This window comes from Aquarana catesbeiana, linkage group LG03 (genome assembly GCF_042186555.1).
Source record: "Aquarana catesbeiana isolate 2022-GZ linkage group LG03, ASM4218655v1, whole genome shotgun sequence".
Classification (NCBI taxonomy): Eukaryota; Metazoa; Chordata; class Amphibia; order Anura; family Ranidae; genus Aquarana; species Aquarana catesbeiana.
The window spans coordinates 277249627-277260843 of NC_133326.1; positions in this window are offsets into that span (position 1 = coordinate 277249627).

The window sequence follows — 11217 nt, forward strand, 5'->3', positions numbered from 1 at the left end:
TCCTCAAATCCAATTGTCTTATAGAAAAAAACGAGAGAAAGATTTTTTAGAGAATAGAGTAGGGAGGGGGGTAGTAAGGATGATGGAGGAGGGGTGGCGATTAGTAAAGAAGAGGTAAGGGTAGAGGATATTAAGGATGGGGGAGTAAGGATGAGGGTGGTGTAGAGTAACTATGAGGGAGGTTGTGGTAGTAAAGATGAGGCAATAGTAAGGATAAGAGATGCGTGAGTAAGGATGAAGTGGGGGGGGGGGGGGTGTGAAGCATGAATGATAGAGGGGGTGTATTAGTAAGCATGAGGCAGGGGGAGTAGTAAAGCAGATGCACAAGTACGGTTGAGGGGGGTGTAAGTAATGATGAGTTTTGGGTGGGGGGGGGGGTTGTGTTGTAAGTGTTATATGTAAAAAGGGGGGGGGTGTGGAATGATGGAGGGATGGGGTGGTACAGAAGGGAAGGGGGGTGGGAATGACAAAGGGAGGGCGGAGGTGATGTGAAGTTACAAGGAGGGAAGAAAAGTGAAGTGCATAGATTTGAAAAACATTAAAAATATCAATTGATAGATGGTAATATGATCATATTTTTGGCATGGTTTTGAATAATCAATTCCACTTGTCTTTTCAATCTATGGGATAAAAAATAAATAATTATAAAAAATATAAAAACAAATACATTTCACATATACATTTTGATAAAATTTTAATATATATACATATATATATATATATATATATATATATATATATATATATATATATATATATATATATATATATATATATATATATATATATATATATATATATATCTCAATCTCTACCAAAAATTTTTTATACATTACCTGAATGGAAAACAATGTAGACCAAAAAGAGAAGCAGACCAAGAAATATGATCCAAGTTCTTCTGTATCTGTTAAGTTAAAAACAGTTAAAATTAAATTTAAAATGAAAAATGGTTTTTAAAATGTTTACATTATTATTGACAATATGCCTAACATTTTTGCAATACAGACAATAACAATTAGAAACAGGCAAAAAATTTTTTTTATAACATACCTTAAAATTTAATACAGCTTTTGATGGCTATAAAAAAAAAAAAATATTTTTCAGTTCAAAATAAAATAACTATGCAATATGATTATAAATTAATATATATACACACACATATATATATATATATATATATATATATATATATATATATATATATATATATATATATATATATATATATATATATATATATATATATATATATATATATATACACATATACACACACATATACATACACACACACACACAAACAAATTATTTTAACAAAAAAATAGTATACGTTATTAAACAAACAAAAAAAAAAATGTTGTAATTAAATAAAATAAAAAAACAAACAAAAAAAAAAAACCATAACTTTATATTGCTGATATTACATCAAAAAAAAATTTCTTTCGCTTTTTATACACAATTACAATATTTATATATATTACAATTTACTAAATACTTTCCTTAGTAAAATAAAAAAAAAAATTATTAAAAAATAAATAATTTAAATAGACAACAAAAAATTTTATGTTTAAAAAAAAAAAAAAATTGGATAACAAAATAGATATAAAAATTCTACTGTAATAACCATTACTATAAAACTAGCTATATTATATTTAAAAACAGAATTTAAAATACATTATACCTATATACAAAGCATTGCAAGTAACAGTATAATTTTAGATTAAAAAAAAAATATATAAATAAAGACACTAGGATTACTTACCTTATTGTTTGTGCAGTAGCATATGGTGACAAAGGGGAAGGTATGCCGCGTGTGCTCCGTTCGCCTCGTGTTCTCAGGTAATACTGCTGAATATTACCTGTATGCCCAACCTAAAAATGGAAAAATTTGAAACGCCCTCCAAACGTGGCGGACGTAATGACGTCAGTCCTGGTAAAGTCTCGCGAGATTTTGCGGAGGTTATCCGCAATGTCTCCTGGGATGAAAGACAATGAGATCCCAGGAGACATTGCGGGGAACGAAGGATATGACGTCAATACCCGCAAAGTCCACGCCCACAGCCGCAGGGACAGAAACAAAGAAAGACTGATAACGCAAGGTAGGAAAAAAAAAAAAAAAAAAAAGCTCCATATGGCACTCGGTGTTGCTTTTAGAAGCCACCGAGATGCTGATTAAAAAACGGGTGAAGAACCGCTTTATGCTTTCTCCGTGACATTTGTGAGCTCTGTTGGTTACCCTTGATGATGGTGGACGATCTTTGCGGTTTGTGGCTTGTGGAGTCGATTGCTTCTTTATGTGCTGTAGATCTCTTATAATTCGGAGATCTTATCCATTTGGTAAGGAGTTTGGGTATGATGGTATGGCACAGTGAAGTTGGCATTTGTGTGAAGTGGATTTTTGGCACAACGTATTTATATTAAGGATATCAAGTTTTTCACTCATGAACATTTTCACTTTTAATTACTATTATATGCACTTGTATTGCTATGTTTTCACTGAAATTGAGTTGAAATTAAATCATTTGTAAATTGATTACTATTACAAGCAGCAGGAAGGCCCCCCCCCTCCTGCCGCCTTCCGTGGCTCTCTTGGGCTCTCCGGTACCACCAGGAGACACGAGCATCCAGCCAGCACATCCATGGGCTAGCTGGACAGCCAAGCAAAGCCTGCATCAGCTTTGATCAGCTGTTCGTAATAGTAACTCGGAAGCGATGAAAGTTAAATAAATTAATAATTGGGAAAAAAAATTTCTCCTGCGAATGCATGCTTTGGTCCCGCACGCACGCAAACAGCGATCGTCCCACACATGACGTACCAAAAACGTCAGATCATGGGCAGTAATTCTAACACCAGACCTCCTCTGTATATCCTATGGATAGTAAACTTTAGGTAGTTGGTCGCCGTTGCATGGGCATGCACAATTGTAAAGTGTGACATGTTGTTTGGTATCTATTTACTCAGTGTAAAATCATCCTTTATATTTTACATAAAAAACTGGATTATGTATTGTGTTTTTTTGCATTAAAATGAAAAAAGTGTTTTTGTCACCAAAAGAATTGAGTTTGAAAAAACCACTGTGCAAATACAGTGTGACAAAAAAAACTGCAAAACCCACCAATTTATTCTCTAAGGCCTCTGCTTTAAAAATATATATAATGTTTGGGGATTCTAGGTAATTTTCTAGCAAAAAATACTGATGTGAACAAAAAGTGCCATCTTATTTTCATTAGGCTTAACCAAAACCCAGCAACAGTCCAACTTTTTACATATACTGTAGTAAATAGTCATAATTATAGGAGTTGTTAATAAACAGAAAAAGTCAAAACGGAAAATGTCTACTTTTTTGTACTATACTCAAAAATAACTGACATAAGGATTATTAAATAAAATGGTTTAAAGGAATATAGCTGTTTTTCTTTTCTATTATAGTTATATCTAAGATTCCACAAAAATGTCACTTCCATTTAAAAGAAAAGAACTAGGTATAGATGACAAAATTTGGTCAGAATATACAGCGTATAAATACATTTAACGCTTTTGATATAAAAGAACAAAGTTGTGTTTAGCCTGTTTTGCAAAAATTAACATGGAAATACAAAAAATATTAAATATCAGAAAAAGAACATAGTAATCAGTATAAGGTTCCAGATGTCAAGGCATCCACAGTGGTACTTTTTCATGTAATAAAACAGTTTGTAGCACAATGTGGCCCTCTGCAGGATAGAAATGTAAACTGCAAAAGAAATCAACTTTGCAACTTTACTGGCTGTAGTTAGATTTGCTGTACATGTATACCACTAATTTAATAATTTCTCATAATTGGTTTATCTCACTCTTTATTGTTGAATGTATATATATATATATATATATATATATATATATATATATATATATATATATAAATAATGATATTTTTTCTTTCTATAGATATATAGAAGGTAAGTAGTATCTGTATACAGGTTTAGCACACTAACTGAAAGATACAACTTGCCCTCTCGACATCTCGTAGGTGCCGTTGCTTCAGTTTGCTTTGAGGGGGCATGTGCCGATGACATCGGCACATGCAAATACAGGGATATCTCCTAAACCTTGCAGGTTTAGGAGATATCCACTGTAGTTACAGGTAAGCCTAATTATAGTCTTGCCTGTAGTAAAAAGTGGTTGTAAAGAGTTTACAACCATTTTAATCTGCCTCATTCTCCATCTATACCCCTCCCTCCTAATTGACACTTAATCTCCTTAGCTAGACATGGATTTTAGATCTGGGCAGACTTTTGTTGTGTTGCTGATACTATGAGCGTAAGTTTCACCCAGGATTGTATTGTATAGATTATGTATTACTTTGAGTTCTGATGATACCCCTCACATTTTTGTAAATATTTTATTATATCTTTTTATGTGACAACACTGAAGAAATTAAAATTTGACACTTTTTTACAATGTAAAGTAGTAAGTGTACAGCTTGTATAACAGTGTAAATTTACTGTCCCCTCAAAATAACTTAACACACAGCCATTAATGTCTAAACCACTGGCAACAAAAGTGAGTACACCCCTAAGTGAAAATGTCCAAATTGGGCCCAATTAGCCATTTTCCCTCCTCGGTGCCATGTGACTCGTTAGTGTTACAAGGGTTGGGAAACAGACGTATGAGGGCTGTCAGCTTTGCTGCAGAGGTTGAAGGGGTGGGGGTCAGCCTGTCAGTGCTCAGACCATACGCCGCACGCTGCATCAAATTGGTCTGCATGGCTGTCATCCCAGAAGGAAGCCTCTTTTAAAGGTGATGCACAAGAAAGTCCGCAGTTTGCTGAAAACAAGCAGACTAAGGACATGGATTACTGAAACCATGTCCTGTGGTCTGATGAGAACAAGATAAACTTATTTGGTTCAGATGGTGTCAAGCGTGTGTAGGCGGCAACCAGGTGAGGAGTAGAAAGACAAGTGTGTCTTGCCTACAGTCAAGCAGGATGGTGGGAGTGTCATGGTCAGGGGCTGGATGAGTGCTGCCGGCACTGGGGAGCTACAGTTCATTGAGGGAACCATGAATGCCAACATGTACTGTGAAATAATGAAGCAGAGCATGATCCCCTGCCTTCGGTGGCAGGGGGATATTCGGTGTTCAGGGCAATATTCCAACATGATAACGACCCCAAACGCACCTCCAAGATGACCACTGCCTTGCTAAAGAAGCTGAGGGTAAAGTGATGGACTGGCTAAGCATGTCTGCAGACCTAAACCCTATTGAGCATCTGTGGGGCATCCTCAAACGGGAGGTGGAGGAGCACAAGGTCTCTAACATCCATCAGCTTCATGATGTTGTCATGGAGGAGTGGAAGAGGACTCCAGTGGCAACCTGTGAAGCTCTGGTGAACTCCGTATCCAAGAGGGTTAAGGCAGTGCTGGAAAATAATGGTAGCCACACAAAATATTGACACTTTGGGCCGAATTTAGAAATTTTCACTGGGGTGTACTCACTTTTGTTGCCAGCGGTTTAGACTTTAATGGCTGTGTGTAGAGTTATTTTGAAGGGACAGCAAATTTACACTGTTATACAAGCTGTACACTCACTACTTTACTTTACATTACATTATGTAGCAATGTGTCATACTCACTTTTGTGAGATACTATATATATATATATATATATATATATATTTTTTTTTTTTTTTTTATGGACCCTACATTGGTCTTCTGCTGGAGCATGGGGAGAAGATGCTATGGGGACCAGTCCAGCAACACAGAGGAGTGGAGGTAATGTGGCATAGCCCCCACAGCAAGAGGTAAACTTTATTTTTTCTGGAGTTGGGCTTTAATACTTACCTCTGAAGCAGTTGATTGTTTGTCTCAAAATCTTCAATGAGATTAACAATCACTCACAGAGTAAACAATGGAATGGAAAATTATATGACACAACTAGAATATTCATCAATACACAATGTGCAGCACTATTATAAAAAGGTGAAACAATAATTCATGCAATGTATACAAAATGAAAATACAAAAAAGTCTTTGTCAAAAGCAATCAGTGTTCAAGTGCTCAAATTAAAGTTCTCAAAAAGGCAAGAGGTGTTTCCAAACTCCAAAGAATGGCAACTAGAAATCCAGTGGAACTAACTCCAGAAAAGGGCACTTCAAAAATCCAGGAGAAATAACAGTGAGATTGTGTGCTTACTGGACTCCAGTGTTAATTTTGTCAAGGAAAACAGTTTAATCAAAGATTTCATCAGCGGCATTTTTACAGTGACGAAAACTAAATGAAAAGTACAGCACATTTTCGTCCACTGACGAACGCTATGACGAAAATCTGATCCGTTTTCTTTATCGAACGACAATGAGACAAAAATGGCAAGGAGGGACATTTACCAACTTCCATTTTTTTACGGAGCTCCGCCTACTTCCGCAATCCATGCCCAGCAAGCACTGTGCCACTGTGACAACTCCGAGAGTGCCAGAGAGTGTGAGTGAAAGCAGCACTGTGTGCATTACAGGCCTCCCAACTCCTGATTCCTCCTGACACCGTGCCAGGCGCCCAGAGGCAGGGCAGACTGTGTGAGTGCAGTGCAGTACTTTGCAGTACAATAATTGTGGTACAGGCGTACAGCTGGCCTGAGGCCTCCCCTCCCCTCAGATGACCATCTAGAGCACACTGTGCAACAGTGCAAGTGCAACTGTGCAGGCCTCCTGATGCCACTTTCAGTGGCATCCAGGCCTTTTTTGCACTGTCGATTATAAGCCATCCCTCAGACCACCATCCAGGCTCCAGCACTGTGTGTGTTGCATTTATTTCCAAATTTTACAGGCCTACGCTATTCAGACCACTGTGCACACTGCACTGCAGCATACAGGCTTCCAGTTCCTCCCCATCGTCCATCCACGACTCCAAACTATACCGGAAATGTTGGCTTCTGTGACTGTCACTGGTAGAAAGAGAAGTGAAGATCTATGGATATAGTTTACATTTGATGTTAAGGACAAGACTCTTTGCAAACCATGTGGAGCGACACTCGCTGGTAAAAATACAACAAACTTGCAGCGTCATTTGCGGATAACTCATCCTGAAATTCATACAAAGGTAAGCACAGGAACAATTAAGTCCACTTTTTGGGAACAGTCTTATGTACATTGGCATTGCAGGATTTTTTTTTTACAAACTTTCTTGCAGATTTCATACCTTTTGTTATTCTGAAGTAAAAACCGTTTGTTTGTCTATGTTGTGCACTTTAGTCGCTGAATTTTATTGGAGCGAGTGATTTGATTTCATAATATCTATCAGCTGCTGCTTTCCCCAAATTTAAGTATCTCACCAAAATATATGTAGAAGGATGTGGTCAGTGGTCACTGGGAGGGACTGGGGCACTGTCAATTTTGGCACAGCACAGGCAACTAAAGGCCTAAGCTCAGCCCTGGTAAGGGCTATACATGTAGTATATTATAGGTAGACAACTTGAAGCTGACTGTGTGGGGTGAGAGAGAATGTAAAATCAGAATAACTTAAATTTCTCCCCTAATTCAACCCCACAGATACAGAAAACCTCAAATGATGGGCCAAGTCAATCCACTGGCAGTGCACAACCACAGCAAACTATTTGCACTGCTCTTTTAGGTGCTTCAAAATACAAAATTTACTCTAAGGAACAACATGCCAGGGAGGAGGCCATAGCAAGATGGATTTGGTGCACTGATGAAATGTTCTCTCCACTTGCAGCAGCTGCTTGTTTTGTGAACCCTATCCTCTGTGAAACCCTTGTTGATGTGGCGGATGACAATATTCAGGATCTGCTTAAAAAGGCAGAGGAGTATGCCGCAAGAAAATCCACATTGCGACAAAAACAACATGAGGAATAGTCCGAAAAAGATGATGTGGTGGAAGAACTATCGCAGGAAGTGGAAGAAGCACGCCACCGACATCCACATCTAAGCAGCCAGTCTTTCAGTTTCTTTCTAAATGCCGCAGAAGACCCAGCCAGAGGATCTCCCCAAACAGCATAGAGCAGCAGATCAGAAAATATAAGGAAGAGCTTTTGCACCAAGTTGCCATCAGTGAGGACACCACACCAGATTTTTGGCTGTCAAAGAGTGACACTTTTTATCACCAGCTAAAACCTTTTGCATTAGACCTGCTGGCTATGCCAGCTTCTCAAGCCTTTGCAGAGAGGGTATTTAGTGTTACAGGTGACTTCTCTAGAGGCCGGCGGAATAGAGCAAGGGTCATGTTGGCACGAAGTGCTTTCCTTAAAATGAATTGAAACAAATAGAAGTGGTTTATTATTCTCTTCAGGTATTTCTATCTCTAACATAAGAAGCATACCTAATACTTGTGGGTTGTGCTTATTGTGATAGGAAGAATCAATAGTTTTAATTGTCAAATAAATTCATAAGAAAAATGCACAGGCTGAGGCTCAGGCTACAAATGCCATTAGTATGTGGAACAATAACAACAACCACCACTTTTTATCAGCTTGTCTTGTACTCTGTCTCTTAGCATTGACAAATTTGATAATATAAGTAAATATCACACTAATGAAAAAGAAAAATAGATCAGTAATGGACAGTCAATAGGGGCAGCCTTTGAGTCTTACCTTATGCTGGGGTCCTGCCCCAGTAGTCTTTTAGTGTGATATTTACCTCTATTATTGTCATTGGGAATGCTGAGAGAGAGAGAGAGGAGTCGATAAAAAGTGGTGACTGTTATAATCCAGTAAATCCACACACTAATGGCATTATTGTAGACTGTGCACTTTTTCTTTGAATGTACTGTATATGAGAATTAGAACTGTTGAAATAATAAACCGACAGTAAACTTATTCTTATTGTAGAAATAAGCATTACCCTCAAGTATTGGTTTATCATGCTCTGCCTGTGCCAGACTGGCAGTAACAGTGCCTGTGCAGTGTGCTGCTGTCTGTGTGTGCTGTACTTGGCCATGTAGATGTACAGCTATGGCCCAAATGACACCAATATTAATTTTGACAATGTCTGCCAGTGCTGTGTTTTTAGATCTTTTTGTGTCAGATGTATCTGGTATACATGATCTGGTATACATGATCTGACATTTGTGTCAGATCATTGTATCTGGTAAAGCATTCCAGTGTCAAATGCTTTTATTGACAATTACATTACGTTTATGCAAAGAGTCAATATTTGCAGTGTTGACTTGAGTTGACCCTTCTTTTTCAAGACCTCTGCTGCAATTCACCCTGGCATGGCATGTTGTCATTGTCAATCAACTTCTGCGCCACATCCTGATTCTTGACTGATCAACGGCACTGGCAGTGGCACTGCCCATTCTTGCATAATAAGTGCTTACAGCTTGTCAGAATTAGTGGGTTTTTTTTGGTTTACTCACCAGCCTCTTGAGGTCGGATTGACTATGACCACTGGTCCACCACAAGTTCTCAAAGGGATTAAGGTCTGGGTAATTTCCTGGCCATGGACCCAAAATTTCCATTTTTTGTTCCCACTTCCCCACTTTTTCCTTATGGTAAGGAGCACCATCATGCTGGAAAAGGCATTGTTGTTCATCACCAAACTGTTCTTAGATGATTAGAAGTTGTTCTTGGAGCCTGAGGATGTTTTTGTACCATTTATTCATAGCTGTGTTCTTAGGCAAAATTGTGAGTGGGCCCACCACTCCTGAGAAGCAGCCAACCACACACATGAATGGTCTCAGGACGCTTTACTGTTCACATGATAGTCACGCAAAGAGTTCTTATTTTTTAGGGAGTTTTTTGGTATTTTTACTTTACCCTTTTGTCAAAACCGCAATATTCTTGACTAAATGGTTTTACTTAAAGAAAAACATTATATAACGACTAAATCTGTGTCTGTAGTGCATATTCAAACCTAACCATTAATAACAACAACATATTCGATTTTTCACTCCAGCAGTAGTATAAAATGAGTTTGGAAATTGTAGAGAAATGCTTAAATAATGCATTACAATTTAACTACACCCATTAGATTTTAGACAACTAAAAGGAATTTCAGTTGACTAAAATTCCTTTTAGTTGACTAAAATGTACTGGAGATTTAGTCGACTAAATACGACTATAAATAAAACACTTGCAGAAGACTAAAATAGGACTAAAACTAAAATGCCATTTTAGTCCTAAGACTAAGACTAAAACTAAATCAAAATTTGCTGCTAAAATTAACACTGCCGGACTCAGATGGCTTTCAAACAAATGCCAGTAGCACTTTAGAGATGATCCCCAATCAAACCCATGGTGAATGATGGGATAGCACTGTGACTACTGGCCCGACTCCAGCTCCACTCTCAATCAATAGGGATATGTAAAATACAAGCACTGTGGTATGTACATAAATAAAATGTATTTGAATAAAAGAATGCACTCACATTTAATATAAAATGAATTGGCATCAAGAATCAATAAGCTTCAGCAGTAAAACTATCCAGTGAACATTTCTTCTGGCCGGCGGCCACTATGCATGGTGACACTATACATGGCACTGCCCAATGAATTTTGTCATACATTTGACATCATCAGGGGTGTGGCTAAATGACACATACCACACCAAGGATATGAATACACCAAAGGCTGAAGAAGAAGTCCCTCTACACATGTGGCCAGCAGAAAGTCATTATTCAAAAAATACACAAATACACCATCTTGCGGAAAAAATGGATGACACCCATATTAAACTTTGCCCTGTGTCACAATTATTTTTGGTTTGGGGGCTCTTTTTTTCTACAGAATCACGGTGTGGCGATGGGAGAAAAGTTCTCCCCAAGCATGGAGAATCTTTTCATGGCCAAATGAGAGGAGGATGTCATCATGAGAGATTGTTGGCCTGAACTTGTTCTTTGGTGAAGGTACATTGATGACATCCCCCTCCTATAAGAACAGGATCAAAATCCCCTTAATTCTTTTATTCAGGGTCTGAATGGCAACAAAAGAGGTATTAAACGAAGGAGACTTAAAGAGACAGATCGGATTGGCTTTATTTCTGTTGATTTCTGCCATCATACCTCTTCGCTTAGGGCAGTTCTCAAAAGCCAGTTCCTGCGGTTAAGGCGTAAAGGCAGTAAGGTAAAAATCCTTCTTCGTGCAGCTTTCACCACAGCCCCCCTAAATACATACCTGAGCCTGATTTTAATCCATATTCTATGCAGTAAGGTATAAAACCTTCTGCCTTTACATGCACTTTAAAAACCAGGAGTGCACTACATATAGAGCGTAGCGTTCAAGAGTGCACT